We start from the raw sequence: 16,727 nt of genomic DNA, 5'->3' as shown, positions 1-16,727 counted from the left end.
GTATGACATATTATTTAGTCAATAGTGGATTTTGATATTGTGGTGTCTCTGCCCTTGTTTTCCCCAAGAGGGTTGGGGAGGAGGAGCGCTTGACATTGTTACCTCAACGTCCTTAAATCACTACACAACAAGGCAGGCGTGCCGACAGGACTCAAACACATTGAGGCTGATCGTGCCACGCCCAAGCCAGCTGCCACATGAGTGAGTTGCCCACACTATGAGCAGCTGATGGCCTCAAAGTTGGCATGGTGGTTTATGGAATCGTTTAGTAATTAGCACACAAAGCAAAACGAGTGCTCATTTTCCAATCACCATCCATCAGCCAATCACAGTCTGGGGAGGGATTCCCCAGCATGCCTCAGGGCACATCTGTATTAGTTATTGTTGTGAGTATTGCCTTTGAGAATGCATTGTGGGGATTTATTTGTTTAATCCTACTACAAATGCGCCACGTCTCTGTGTGCGTACGTTCGTGTGTGTATGGTTGTAATGCACGTAACTCGAGAACCGTTTGACCCACCGATTTCAAATTCGACACACGCGTTCCACACCCCCACAGGGAGTGCACTAGTGCAGTGCCCGGTATCGAGTCGGTCGGACCCACACTTCTCCAGAACCACCACAAAAGGCTCTGCTCAGGCTCTGCCAGTGGGCCTAATGAGGCCAATTCCTTTCAGCTGTGCAATTTCCAGCCTCTGCCTCAGCTAATTGAGGCTCAACCAATCAGGCTCTGCCAGTGGGCCGAATGTATTGCTGCCAAATACACTTTTCAGTTTGTAGTCTTCACAAACAGGCACATACACAGATCTCCATGTGGGACACCGGCTGACGGGTGCTATGACAACCTATCATTAGGTACCCAAGTTGCATCGTTCCCAAGTAGTTCCCATGTTTATGCGCGTTATTGAGGGAAAACATAGTTTTGTGGGACCCCAAAGTTGCTGTGCTTGACTCAACCCACATACCGTTCATTCCAATCCTCCTTCTTTTGTTTAGTTTTTTTTACATTTAATAGAAGGAAAGATGGTGATCATCAACCTGACAATCAAAGTGTGGCTGTGAATGTAAATTACATGTCTAATGTTATCAAGGCATCTGTGTTTGGACTCCCATAGTTTGCCCTTTCCTGTCGCCCTTGCTGCGGTGTTTATGTCTATGGTTGTGGTCTGGGTGCAGATTTCCGTGGTGTGTGTGTGTCATAGCTCAGGAGGCAGCCAATCATGACTAGGTTGGTACTACGCGATTGGCTGGCAGTGTTTCAGCTGCATTTCAGAGGATGGGGTCAGACTCCCATTGGCTTAGGCAGCATGGGGTCAGACTCCCATTGATGACTAGGTCGCTATATGTCAGGTTTCACCTGACAAAAAATACTATAGTTCTCTTCTCACTGTACTGTAGGCTTACAATCCAAGTTGTATTATGGTTTTGCTGTTGTTATCCTATCCTATCCAATTTGGGCGCCCAACTTAATGCACTGCATGTGCGCCATCTACAGGAAGCTGCAGGGAGCACATTCCCTCATTCACATCAAGGAACCCCAGTGGAAAGTGAGCAGCTATACAGATTCCTCTGGGTTGAAATCGACCCAAGCTGGTGGCATCATGTTTGCAAAGTAGGACGGTCAATAGGCTTGGGCCAAGGCTCTTCAGAGGGTGGTTAAAACAGCACAGTACTGTAGTGTAGTGTACCAGGACCGAGCTGCCAGAGCCAGCCATATGCGACCGTTACCCAACACGTACGGCGTGTTAGTGTATACTAACCTTGCGTCACCATGGGAGTTTCAGTTGGGTCAGCAAAATACTTTTTAGCATATTTTTTCATTGGTCGGCCCAGTTTGTCAAGTGGCCAGTCCAGGCCTGGTTCTGGATAAGTAGGCCTATATATCATCTGAATAGTACTCTATAAGTAAAGCAGACATTTTGCTACACCTATACCTTTTACAACCACATTCAGAATTAGGAATATTGCCAGAATATTGGGAATTAGGGATGCATTGATCTATTCGCTGCTGCTAAACAATAAAACCACACACTAATACACGCTTAGTCACATTCACATCACTAATTAGCCAATAGCCACTTTGTATCGTGCAGAAATGAACAGAAATCAGAAATGATCAGGATGGTAAAATCACAAGACAGTGCAAAATGTATAGTGACAAATATCCTAACAACAACTTGATAGGTTGTTAGAGTGAATATGGGCTGAAAATTGTGTTTGTAATAAGGAAGTCCATACAGATTAGTTCATATTGTTCAATCAATCATTTATTTGCATAAAGATTCAAACTAATACATATTCAAAACAATACTTGACTTAACACTAGTGGCTTCACTATTAAAATGTGCTACATATCAAAACCGGTATTCATTCAGGTAGAAAAATGTATTCCTCAGCTTTTTGGTTTGTGTTCTACATTTCTGCAGCAAACATATAGAAGCAGCTTCAGGGTGATTGGTGTAGTAGTGTTTGACTTTTGTTATACAAGACAAAGACCTTTAACACAGTGATCTAGTTTTAGATCACATCAGTACACATACACTTTCATTGTCTGAGGTCTGTTCTTGCTCTCCGTTCTTGCTCTCCGTTTCACATAATACATTTGCAGTACATGTCATTCAGTTGCACTACATTTCATTGATAATAATGTTTTTGTTAAACACACAGGTACCCATCCTAACGGCTAAATCATTCTGGTTGCCTTGTCTACAACTAGTAGTTCCCTTTTTTCCTTTCTGTATGTGCTTTTACAAGGCAAAGCACAATGAGTGCATTAACACTATTTTCCTGAACATATTGCATCAATGCATCATGGTTACTAAAACAAGCTTTCCTCAGTTTATGTCTCTAACAAAGTCATTTTCTTTCCACTTTGCATTTAAAACCAGCCCATAAGGACTAGTAGATTTACAGTCAGAGGGCCTATGCCCCAGACCATATTCATGACATATGCTACATTATGAAAAAATCATATTCATATAGCCTACTGAGCTTATAGTCCTCTACCTACAACATGTTTTGTGGAACAATTTAGATTATACCAAATCTCCACAAATCTTGCTAGCGTAAGCAAAGTTATGTCCAGGAGCATCTGGCCTTTAATTATCTGCGTCTCCTGTAGAAGAAAGCTGCCATGCCTATGCCCACAATGCCAACCACGGCGAGGACACCAACAGCTGCCTTCAGTCCTGCAGATGAAGCAGCGTGCGTGGAGTGTGAAGCTGCTACTGATAAGACAACCAGAGGACAAGCAGGCGTGTTAGAGCTAGAAAATGTATTCAACATCTGTTTCTAATATGCATCATTTGTGACTATTTTGCCTTTGGAGCAAATAAATTATGGGGTTACAGTCAAATAATTTCACTATTATACAAATGTCACTATTATACAAGAAAGAAAATACCTTTTTCATGTGCTGTAATACAAAAACAAAACAAACACAGATTAATATTTGCTCATAATGTTACCATTCATGCATTGAAATGAAGTAAGAGTCTCCCTACATTCTTATTTGGACTTCTAGGCAATCAATGTGTGAAATCAGTATGGTGTTGGAAGGGAAAGGTCACACTTACCGCTCTCAGCATGGGCAACAATGGGATGGGTTGAGGAGAGGGTGGTTGGTGTTGTCACACCATCTTTCACTTCAGTCACAGGCAAATCTCTTCTTCTCCTGGAACTGGAAGGGCACTATAATTGGGAGGAAGAAACAGTGTAACTCTCTCCTGAAGATTACTTTTATAATTTAAATCACATAATAGGGGATCTATCTTGTGCCACCCCTTAACCCTTATCCATAAACTTATTTGCCATTTTTTTACTATTAAAAAAACAAACATTTAAAATAGTTAAAATATCTACAAGCTATACCCTCTTGTAAACTGAATAAGTGAACATTGTTTAACATTGATAATCATCATCATTTACATCATCTGTAAATGTTGCGCAGGTACTAATATCACAAAGTCTGGTGATACAGTGCAGATAGTAGGTGGACACCGTCTCATTCTGCTGTTCAATGAAGCGGAAGGCTTGGAAGGAGAAGCGGGCTTGTTGACTCTGGCCATTCTTATGCATCATTGTCATCGGGTCTCTGTCGCACCTGAAGAAGAAATCAATCAATTAATCAACAGAGTTGGTCAAGGTTGAACTTGAGCTGTTGGTTCAGAATGAGACTTGTGGACTTACGAGACAAACAGGTTGAAGTAAGTAGTAGAGGTGGGGTCAGGGGATATTGAGGCGTAGCATCTGTCCAGGAGAACGTGATACCTGATGGGGCAGAACGGACAGAGTCAACACTAGTAATGGAAGAAACTTTACCAAAGCACTATTGTGTGTTGTGTAACTTGTGTGCCTGTGTTTGTTGCTGGTGTGGGAAACAATAACTACTGTACAATTTATAATTTAGGCATTTAGCAGACACTCTTAATCCAGAGTGATTTACAGTAAGCAAAAGTTGATACCCTATTGTGCTGAATATAAGAAATGGACCATTTTCAAATGGAAATATCCTGAAATACAGTGTTTGCGAACGCAGTGAGCACTAAAAATATCTTAAAAAAACCCAAATATGTACGAGCTGCGTTCGCTTCCCGCTTTTGCGCGTCTTACTTGTGTATTATAATCGGGACTAGACTATTTGACATTCAATGTTCTTTTTCCACAAATGAGTCTTGAAAAATGTCTTATAATCAGAATCGTCTTATATTCGGCACAATACAGTACATCAAATGTATCTAGAAATAGTTATCTTCTGGGATCGGAGGTAAACAAAGAACCTATCCTCAGTAAAAAAGAAAACAATAATATGTACATTGAGATGCCTGGCATCTGTCTACATAACATGATATGTGATAATCTTACTGTTCAGTCAGGTTGGTTGCCTCAACCTGGACATAAATGCGGGTCCTCAGCTCTACTCCATTTGATGGCATGAGCAACGGGGTGGTGTAGTTGACGTCCTGTGAACACAATAACACATTATTGCATTATTGCATTACATCATGATACATCCCCTGTATTTCAACATTGACACTATACACATCACCTGGGGAACCGTAATGGTAATTTAACATTAAACGTGTGCGTATAGGCTATTGCTTAACTGTGAATATCTGTGTTTTGAGGTTCATGGTCATTCAAACAGTTGTTTTCAATCCAAATGACTGTAGACTGTAAATCACTTCATTGTGTGTGTGTGTGTGTGTGTGTGTGTGTGTGTGTGTGTGTGTGTGTGTGTGTGTGTGTGTGTGTGTGTGTGTGTGTGTGTGTGTGTGTGTGTGTGTGTGTGTGTGTGTGTGTGTGTGTGTGTGTGTGTGTGTGTGTGTGTGCGTGCGCGAGTGCAGGAGAAAGACTTACAGAGAAAAGCTCCATGCTCAATGTGCTAATGAAACTTCCGTTTTCCGTTTTCACTGCAATGGAGGATGCTGATCTATGTGGGACAAACATTTATGACAGGGAGAAGGTACTGGTTGAGACATGGTTGAGGCTGAAACGTTACATTCAGTAACACCTGAAGGACTCAAATGCAAGTAACTCCCATTAGTAGAGTAGATTTAAAAATGGAGACCTACTACCACTTGTTGTTAAAATAGGCTCTGTTCATAACGAACCAGGTGTCCAGAATGTTGCATAATGCATCCCAGCATGTCCTCCGTTTGTTTGATTGGCTCGGCAGCAGAACCAGATACACATGGGTGTTGTGTGTGTGCATGGCCTTATACTCCTAGAACTCACCTCGCCCCTACTCATTTTGATAGGTTGGAATGGCTGAGTAGACAACAGAGTACAGCAACTTGAATGGGCCTGGTTTACAAGATACGCTACACCGCGAAGACACACATGTACCTATCAAACTACTTCCTAAATGTCACGTCCACAATCAACAACACCAGAGGGAGCTCCACAAATGACATTCAACCCAGATTTGGCTCAAACAAGGAGTTACGTTAAATTAATTTAGCTCTTATGCCACAAAAATGCCACAGGAACGCCCTACCAAGTAAAATAATGTTAATCCCTACAAGTCAAAGCCCCCCCCCCCCCTTTACTGTACATATTTATTTATTTTGATTTCCAAACGTTTATATGATGTTTTTGCTTTCTTGGTTTATAAATCCTCTTAGCAGATCTTGTATCCAGGCACCTAAGGCTTGTAATCCCCCCACGACAGCATGTTGTAGGTTCGAGTCCCGATCCTGACTACCTGTGTGACACCCCCCCCTCCATCTCTCTCCCCATTTTCTGTCACACTATCAATAAACTTGAGGAAGAAAGCGAGAGCAAGCACTCAGTTGAATAGTTCCATGTAATGATGTAACGGGTGCACGGTTCTGGAAGGTATACACTAAAGGAATAAATACCAGCACTCACGTTATCCCTTTAGGATTCTTGTTTTATTTCAGTTTTCCCCCAGCAGGTATAACAACAGACAGGTTTCTTCAACTATAAACAGATGAGATTAAAGTTGAAGAAGGCCACCTGTCTGTTGTTATACCTGCTAGAACGGATAACGTGAGTGCTGGTATTTATACCTATCAATAAAGGCATAAAAAACCTGCAAAAAAAATTATCTTAAATATCTAAAACACTCTTGGGAGTATTTCAATTGTAGACTTGTCCCATATAATAACACAATGTCAGCCAGGCACATAAGCATCTTATAATGCCATTTATTAAATGTTCACAGTTCATTAGAGTGACACATACTGTAACAGAATTCCAAGGAAGGAACTTACACATCCACCTGGGTGTTGTTGATCAGATACTCCAGAGGGTAGGCACAGGAGTAGTAATATTTGAGCTCAGCGTTATAGGTGACTGTGCCCGAGGTTGGGTCAGAGGAGTAGACGACACCACTGATGTTAACCGTCTGGATGTTGGAGAACGAAGAGAAGATGCCTTGGCCGACTGCACTGGTGGTCTGAGGACAAACATCACGACTCGTGTCAAGAACAGGAAATTGATTATTCTGCAAAATCCTTAACCCATTCAGACCTAAGGACAGATTCTACAAATGTCTTCTGACAGTTTTCTGAAAAACCTATATCAGTGGTGCTCAACCTATTTAAAACCTATATCAGTGGTGCTCAACCTATTTAAAACCTATATCAGTGGTGCTCAACCTATTTAAAACCTATATCAGTGGTGCTCAACCTATTTCACCCCCATCTGAAAATATGTTGTTCCAGGGACCCTCCCAGAAGCAAAGATTTGAGTTAAAAACGTTTGCTGTGAACTATAAACTTAGATCTGCTATTTTTCAATAGCTAAAGTATAACATAATGCTTAAAACAACAAAAGGGGTTCCCGTCCTGACTCCTGAATGGGTTAAACATGGATTCTCCCCACCCAACGTCTTCTTCATGCTCTACTTACGATGAATTGGCTGGCACAGGATGAAGTCAGGTTGAGGGAGAAGGTGAACCTGACAACCGGGGGTGAGACACTTTCGTCCAGTGTTCCTGCGCAGCTTGGATCATCACTCACATGGTTGAGGAGAAGATGGGATTGATTGTAGCCAGTGTACATCACAGGGCAATAGAGGATGGCCAAACTGATTGAGGCAGTGCCGCATTCCACTGAGATGTCGTTGTATGCTTCAACAGGGAAATATAAGATCAGGTTGTTTTCTGTCATAGAGTACCTTATTCACTCACAGCTAATCACTCTAATATGACAGGTATTACTTTCTAAAAGGATACTTACTGTATGCCATATTACACAATACATTCTAGTTCCACATAATCCCATTTGTTTTCTGCCTTTATATACAAGTGAAGAATGACAGGAAAGAGAGAGGGAGAGACGGGGAGAGACATGCAGCAAAGGTCGTCATGAACAGGACTTGAACATGCAACGTGCTGTCAAGGCCAGAGCCTATATGTGGCATGCGCCTGGACCACTAAGCCAGCCTCACAATATATATTCTGTCAGCAATGAGCCTTCACATTAGCTAAGGATAAAACCAGCAATTTATTTTCTCAATATAATGTTCAACTGCACAGCTTAAAAAGCAATCAATCAAAACTGATGTGATGTGAATACCTGGACGTCTAGCCCCACTTCCACAATCAGCTAAATTTAACTGAGTGCTCTGGGCAACCATGGATGCCAAGAAGAAAAGGCCCAGATGATACATGTTTGCCTTCAGGGTTGTGGAGATCTATAACAGCAAAAGAAAAATCATGCAGCAAGATCTATGGAATTAATCTAAATGAACACATACACAGTACATATTAAAAAAAAGAAAACAAAAAGTTAAGATTGTCATTGTAAGACACTCACCTTGACTGCCATTGAAGACTCCTTTCCTTTCAGTTACTTGTCTTGATTCCTGGGATGTAGAGAGAGGTCTTTTATAGCTAAACATCCCTCCTTGGATTGGATAGAATCCAGGTCAGGTTTGGCGTGTCCTCCTGGATTTCACTGTATGCAAACAATTCCATTGTATTGGGAATATGCCACATACAGTAAGTAGAGTAGTAGACCATCCCATATGGGCAATTTGTGAAACCCAACACAGCACAAGCCTTTAGTGAAACAATGGTCTAGCTCCTTTGAGAGTTTCATAAGATTTCATGAAGCATAAGTGAAACATATATTTTATGACTTAATAATCCCATAACCTTTACCTTGATCAAAGGATGACCCTGTGTGACATGGCTGATGATCCTTCCTCACACGGGTTCAGGATTCTTTAGTGCCATTTTAGCTATAAGGAAAGCAGTTTGAACAATGAAATAATTGTTTGAATGTTTGAAGAGCAGCATTCTGTGATTCCCAGGGCATTGTATTCAACGGTGCTGCTCCAGACATGATAGAGTGGCTATGTTTTTGTTTTATTTTGATTTGATTTGTTCATTCTGTTTGTTTAATTTGTAGCACACAACCAGCTTTCACAAAATAACTGCACGTTATTGTATGTTATTTAGTAGTATGACACGCATGAGCCATGACCCACAACAACATGACCAAATACATAATAAATAATAATTCAACTTTTAACACATACACGGTTAAAGTAAAGGTTAAAGTAATACAATCAATTATTTTTCAGGGTGTAAAGGATAGATGGGCGCTGGATATATGGTGTAAACCAAAGCTCCGCACATACTGTGAGATAAAACAGGTCTACGAGACAGAAAACTATGTACAGTATAATATGACAAAGAAAAAACGATCCTTGTGTGCCCAAATTAGAGCTGGCATACTTGGTCTGCATATTGAGACAGGTAGATATGTAGGCACGGTGGAGGAGGATAGACTATGTAGTCTGTGTGATCTAAAGCAAATCGAAAATGAAATGCATTTTGTTTTTTACTGTCCATTCTACAATTCCATTAGGGAGAGACTTTTTAATAAGATAGACCCAAACCATGAATTCGTATGGCTGGAGGACTTCGAGAGACTGAAGCGCCTGTTTCAAAAGTACACTTTTTCATTTGCCTCATACCTTGAGAAGGCCTGGTCATTGAGGAGGAGGGCCATTTATATGTAAAATGGCCTTGTTATGATTGTTTTCGTTTTATTTTATTTTCTTTGTTTTGTTTGTTTGTTTGTTTGTTAGAATAATGTGTGAACAGGAAGTGTTGTATTCATTGTATTCTGTAAAATGTGTCATATAATCCCATATGGGATGGGCCAAAGTGGCATGACACGAAAAAGAAAAAAAAATCATTTCAAAATTTCATTACACGCACAACAAATCCCTACTCCGCAACAAAAACACCACTAAACTACTTTTTGATTGATTGATTGATTGATTGATTGAATACTGTATTCAGCTCTTGATCTGGGTACATCCAAAGAGTATGAGAAAGGAGTGCAGAGGATTTCCATCTAAGGGTAGCACTGCTGCCCCTTTAAGGGTAGCACTGCTGCCCCTTTAAGGGTAGTGCATAAAAGGGGTGACCAGGTTTGAGGCATCATGTTTGTCCAGAAGCCTGAATTGAGTGGGTATGTTAATTGTTATTTTGTTGTCTTTTAGTCATTTTGCAATATTTTGTGTAATGTGAATGAATTTGTATTGCTCAACACTTATAACCTACCTAACGTAACCTACAAGTAACCTTTCACTGTTTTTCCCTCCATGCCATATTGTATTTGAGACTGGGTTTGTTGGGTGTTGATGACATAGACGTATACTGGGCCAATAACACAGGGTTTGGACTTTGTTTGCTGTGATTACTTTAATTACTTTATTTGCTTGCGTATTAATATTGTTTTAATAATAGTATTAGTCTGTGAGGACCCAGTAGCCCTGAAGCCTTCATCCACCCTGGCCTACATCACCTGCCCAACTTGGGCTCAGTCCCACTTTTAGGATGATGATTACGCAACTATATTCTGTATTTTAACTTGAATATATTTGTCTACATGGTCTTGTGGTTCTGTTCATTCTGAACCTGTACCAACTTGGGGAACCTTACCTTGTTCAGTGACATTGTCCAGTTAATGCTACGGTTAATGTGTTTGTAAGATCCCTAACTCCTATTTGTGAGGGTCATTTCATAATATAGCCCTGCTACATAAGGTAAGGTAACATCACATTAGAACAGTTGTAATGTGGATGAGTAAACCCAAATGCAATAAATGTCTGGTTCAATCTAAAAGTGCCCTTTATTTAAGTTATTTCTGAAAGTTAAAGATATTGTTTTACAAGATGGGCAACTCAACACAGTCAACACAAGCGCTATAGTTTGATTAGCAGGAGACTGGTTACATGATCTTACACAATTATAGGCTTCACAGTCCTTGTAAATCTTGCGTAATCTTGATTTGTTATACGTTGACAAACTTGACATTGAATGAGACCCTGCCAATACAAGGCACACCAAAGAACCAAACAAGTGTTAGTGCAAACCACTTGTGTTCCATTTTGAGCACCTCCTCCCTATAGTTCACCAGATATTTCCTTACCCAGTTCATTCTCCCATGAGGATTTCATATCATTTAATGAGGTGGTGTCTAAAGAGAAATTTGTTCATAGATTAGATTATTGTCAGGTTTCACCAAGAAGGGTGGGGAATTAGGAAATCTATGCTGCGGATGTATTTACTGTATGGAAGTATTAAGAAGCTAAAGAAATGAGGCACCCGGTGGCCTAGTGGTCCAGACACATGCCACATAGGCTCTGGCCTGACAGTGTGTCGCGTGTTTGAGACCAGTTCATGATGACCGTTGCTGCATGTCTCTCCCCTTCTCTCTCCATCTTTCCTGTCAATCTTCACTTGAAACTATCAATACAGGTAGAAAAGCCGGGAAAAAAAGAACCTAAAGAAATGAGGGTAATGTAAGTGCAAAACTATCTGTCTATTAAAGCTTTATATTCTGATAGATTCATTCCCATATTAATATATTAATAATTAATTAATGAATTATCCATAGTCGATTAGCCGATTTGCTCAGACCCATATGACGTAAATTCTCCTTTCATTGTCAATGGCAAATGTGACACGAGTTATGACAAAAAGCTGTATATATGAGGGGCATCTTAACTCGACCAGAGCTGGGAAAGTTATATTAAAATGTATTCATGACAATTCTGTAGCCAGCAGAATGACCGATGATCGACAGCTAACATTTAAGGTTCTATAACTAAACCATAGACTCAAGTGGATATATTGATAAGATCTTTAAGTGACTGATTTTAATTAGGTTAGAGGAAATTTCCGGTTGAATGTCTCCATTCATCTCCAATAAATGTCAGACACGTGAATGTTTGCGTTCACAAAGAGGAAAACTTGAGAAGATAAACATTGACAGATTTGACTTCATGGAAAAATAATCCCTAGGCGTAACTCACTCACTAATGCATGACCATACATTTGTGACCTTTCCAGTGGATTATTGCAAACAATGGTGTAATCATTCATACAGTTCCCAGATATTTTCTAAACTAGAGCAAGCTCAGCCTCGTGGATAATCAATAAAAATACCTATGCTGTAAATAACATTGACCCTGGTCTCCCACATAAATGCACTTAGTGGTTAGTTCAGATTTTTTGGACTAAGGTAATAATTGATTGCCTGAGTTCTGTGGTGGGAGTTCTGGTCTGGTTTTGGTGAATATTAAGTAGGCTAGTTCCGTTAATTTGGTGGGGGTCTGGGGGCCACTCATTTAAAAAAAGGTGTATTGTTTACTTATTTCTACCATATAGCACAGCATTTATTTGATTGACCCCTCACATGGAACATTGTTTGTGTCCAGTATCACTATACCAGAATGAATGAATGAATGACCTTTATTTATATAGCACCCTTCTCAGCACGAGTGCACAGGGTGCTTTACAATAGTACAAAATTAAAACTATAAAAACAGCAGGCAGCCATTTCCACAGGGTCAACAGTGAAGAAAACATAGCAGCAAAAAGGACAATAAAAATACACAGATAAAAACACAAACAGTAGAAAAACAGTGATTATATGTGACCAAATGCCTGTCTAAACATGAGTGTTTTTAATTGTTTTTTAAAAGAGGCCTCAGAAAGGACAGTTCTTAGGTCCAGGGGGAGGGCGTTCCACAGTCTGGGGGCTGTCACTACAAAGGCTCGGTCACCCTTTGTTTTTAATCTGGTCCTGGGGACCACGAGGAGGTGCTGATCGGCTGATCGGAGTGAGCGTGTGGTTGTGTAAGGTTGAATCAGTTCAGTGATGTAGGCAGGGGCTTGGCCGTGGAGTGCTTTGTGGGTGAAAGTGAGGATTTTGAAGTGTATTCTGTATTGTACCGGGAGCCAATGCAGTGAGGCTAGAATGGGTGTAATGTGACATGACTTTTTTGACCTGGTGAGTAATCTGGCGGCTGCATTGTGAACCAGTTGCAGTTTGTCAATGGATGATTTGTTGAGACAGGTGAAAAGTGAATTGCAGTAGTCTAACCTGGAAGATATAAATGCATGTACGGACAGTTCTAGCTCAGAGTGGGAGATGATGGACCGGAGTTTTGCAATATTTCTGAGGTGAAAGAAACAGGTGCGAGTGAGTGATTTGACGTGGTTTTCTAGGTGCATGGACTGGTCAAATACCACACCCAAGTTCCTTAGGTGTGGGCGGATGTTTCCCTTGAGTGACCCCATAAAGGAAGCCACTTTAGTGACAGTCTTGTCCGAAGCAACAATCAGCACCTCCGTTTTTGTTGCATTCAGCTGCAGGAGGCTGCTCCCCAGCCAGTTGTCAATGGCGAGCAGACACTCCTGGAGGGTGGTTAGAATGTCCAGTTTGTCCGGTTTGAATGAGCAGTGGAGCTGAATATCGTCCGCATAACAGTGATATTTAATGCCAGAGAATTTATTTATGAGGGGGCCTAGAGGTAGCATGTAAATGGCAAAGAGAAGTGGCCCTAATACAGACCCCTGTGGAACGCCACACGAGAGGGGTGCAGGGTCCGATCTAAAAGGGCCCACGGCAACTGAGAAACATCTATCTCTTAGATACGAGGCGAACCAATCAAGGGCGCTCCCGGAGATGCCCACCCACTCGCTGAGCCTCTCCAACAGAATGCTGTGGCAGACCGTGTCGAATGCCGCACTCAGGTCCAGTAGGACCAGCACCGAGCACTCACCAGAGTCGCTGGACATCATAATGTCATTAGACACTCTGAGCAGTGCGGATTCCGTGGAATGGTGTTTACGGAAACCAGATTGATATTTGTCAGAAATGTTGTGTTGTGTCATGTGGGAGGTAAGCTGTTCGGCAACAACCTTCTCCAGTAGTTTAGAGGTGAACGGCAGCTTAGAGATGGGCCTATAGTTGTTGTGGATGGTGGGGTCCAGGTTTGGTTTTTTGAGGAGGGGCTGTACGACCGCCTCCTTAAAATAGGCTGGGACAGAGCCAGAGGCCAATGAGGTATTAATGATGGACACTAAGCTGGGGCCAACAGAGCTAAAAACTTCAGAAGCAGCACAAAAACATAGTTCCATGTGACAGAAGGGTCAAAGTTGAACGAAAGTGGTAGAAATTACGTTAGTTTTGGGGATACATTTATTTTAAATGAGTGGCCCCCAGTGACCCCCACCAAATTATCAGAACTACTAGCCTAAATATTCACCAAAACCAGACCAGAACTCCCACTATGGGACTCAGACAATAATTTTGCAACCACTATATTAACAGCAAGTATTTCCTACAGCTTTAAGTCCAAAAATCTGAACTAACCCTCTAAACTACCTTGGCCACCAATGCGTTCTCAGGAGCGACAGCCAGGGACACATCCAATAAAATCAGAATTATAATATAGACCCAGACTCAGGCGCCAGCTATAATGTGGTCTTACTGTAACTCACAGTGGTCTCACTGTAACAGCAGCAGACAAGTACTGTACGCTAATGAATGGACTGGTAATGCTGATGATGGTCAAGTCAGACACATATATTCATATTGCTTTTAATCCTCACTTATACCATACTTTCTATTGGAGATACAGTATCTACCGCAATAATATTTTAACACGCTTGCTTGATCATAATCCAGTTGGCCTAATTAGGGTTTCAAACTGGGTGCTGAAACCCTATTGTTTTTGTGGTTGTTCTTCTCTTCCTGCTGTGCTTTTTCACTTTATGCAGATCATTATTGGACCAAGCTTATATAAAATGTATAGCTTGTTGATTTTATGATTTTGTTTGGGAGATATTGTCCAAGGAACGTCAAAAGGGTGGCTCAGGACATAGACCAAAATCAGCAAACATTCATTCTTCTGCATGATATCTCAATTAGGTTAAAGATTAAAATTCTTATACATTGAGCTATCTTATGTATTACACAAGTTTTAAGACAGTGTTGTGTGTTGTACATAGGACTGTATTTGTGTACTGTATTTGTTGTTTGACTTGTACAGTCAACGATTAAAGGCCTATTCATAGTGGATTTTCGGTGGTAAGGTGACCACCGCTCCGGTGGTGAGCTGACCACCGGAACTGAAATAACGTTGAGCGGTGGTGAGTAAAAACAGAGAGAAGGGCTGGAGCGGTGGCGGTGGTTTGCTCTTCACCGCGGCTCGTGACGTCATGTTGTAGTTCGGTGGTCACCCCACCGCCGTAAATCCAGACTATGTATGAGCCTTTAGACCCCTCACAGTTTTCAACTTCCAACAGTCTGTGTTGGCTAACTTTTGAGCCTATGTTTCAAGCTATCCCTAATCCCACACAATAAAAGAAAAACAATCAAATCAAAATCTAATACTCTTTTACCTCCTGGGCACAAAATTTCATTTTGACCTTCCTAGCTCTGTCTGGCTGTCGAGCAACATAGCTATACTGTACGTGTACACTGTTAAATAAATACTAGTACTTCTCCCCATCTTCTTCTACAATTTGTTGCTGAAGCTAACCAGATCCTTAACAAGTATTAAATCTCTCTTAAAACACATTTATCTAGGTTGGCCTTTTTACCTCCTTAAGTCATTTATTGTATTATTGCTTATTAGTTTTTTTCTATCATTATTATTATTTCATTATTACGGGAAGTTGTATTTATACAACGCAGTTTCGGGAGAAGAGATCTCCTTCCGCTTGACCTTAACCACTCCTCCCTCATTATCAACAACTCCTCCCTCCTTATCAAACTCACCTGCCTTTCATTATCACCCGGCCAATCCCTGGTGTAATCACCACAGTATAAATACACCTACGATCTCTCAACCAAGTTGTTTGTCCTGCTCCATTAAGTATTGTATTTTCCTCTAAAGTATTTATCCTTAAAAAGGTTAATAATATAGGATTACAGTTTTATAAGTTTATCATTATAACATTAAAGCTAAAGTTTAAATATTAACTTGGTTTAAAAGGTTTTACAGTCCTTTACATTATGTACATTCTGACTTGAGTACTTTTACAGTCGATTACATTCTCACAATTCTCCTGCACCAGGGTCTCCTACCGGAGTCCCGACGATTTATTAGTTTATAATTCACAGTTTATCTCAGTAATTTACGGCTTTGTATGCCGAAATGGGTTTAGTATCCACTTTCTTTCTAAAAGCGGCTTTAGGGTGCTGCATCCTCTGATATTATGGTGTTGGACTATTGATATTCATAATTAGTAAATATGTATTTAAATATTTCGATCAAATGGTATCTTCTCACCGGAACAGCCGCTCTCTGATGTAAAATGGCCTTAGTAGACTCTTCGTTCTCTCCCTGACCTCTATGTACAGTACCGTCTGCTGTGCCAGCAGCTTGTATGCACTGAGAAAACAATAGACAGCAGTTAACCACCCGCTGTGGATAGCTCCACCTGCACTACATTAGAGCCAAGGGACTCAACTATTGGCAATTTGACACGCTTTTGTCTGAAAGTATAATTGGACACAGCCTTAATGAAGTCTGCTGGTTGAGCAGAGGAGCTGTGCTCAAACTGTTTTATGCTGTGACTCCTAGAAGGAGAGACCCATACAGACTCACTTCATGACCTTGCATTTTTGTCACACTTGGAAAAAAAAGTTCTTAATGCAAGGCTGCAGAAGTTGTTACAGAATACTTTGATATCATTTGTGTCTTTAAAATTGAATTACCCTATAGGCCTACAGTATACTGGAGCAACCCAGCTCATCTCCTTTTTCCTTTTCTTGCAATCTGTGCATGTCGCTCATGGGAATAATTACAGATGGCAGGGGAGACAGAGGGGGTACATCCCCCCAGTTTCATAGGGACCCCGATCCAACTGCTTCTGCACGCACGCACAGACAGACAGACAGACAGACAGACAGACAGACAGACAGACAGACAGACAGAC

This window comes from Protomyctophum bolini (genome assembly GCF_963924005.1).
Source record: "Protomyctophum bolini genome assembly, chromosome: 13".
Lineage (NCBI taxonomy): Eukaryota > Metazoa > Chordata > Actinopteri > Myctophiformes > Myctophidae > Protomyctophum > Protomyctophum bolini.
The sequence above is the reverse complement of the archived record's forward strand: the minus strand, read 5'-3'. Positions refer to the sequence as shown.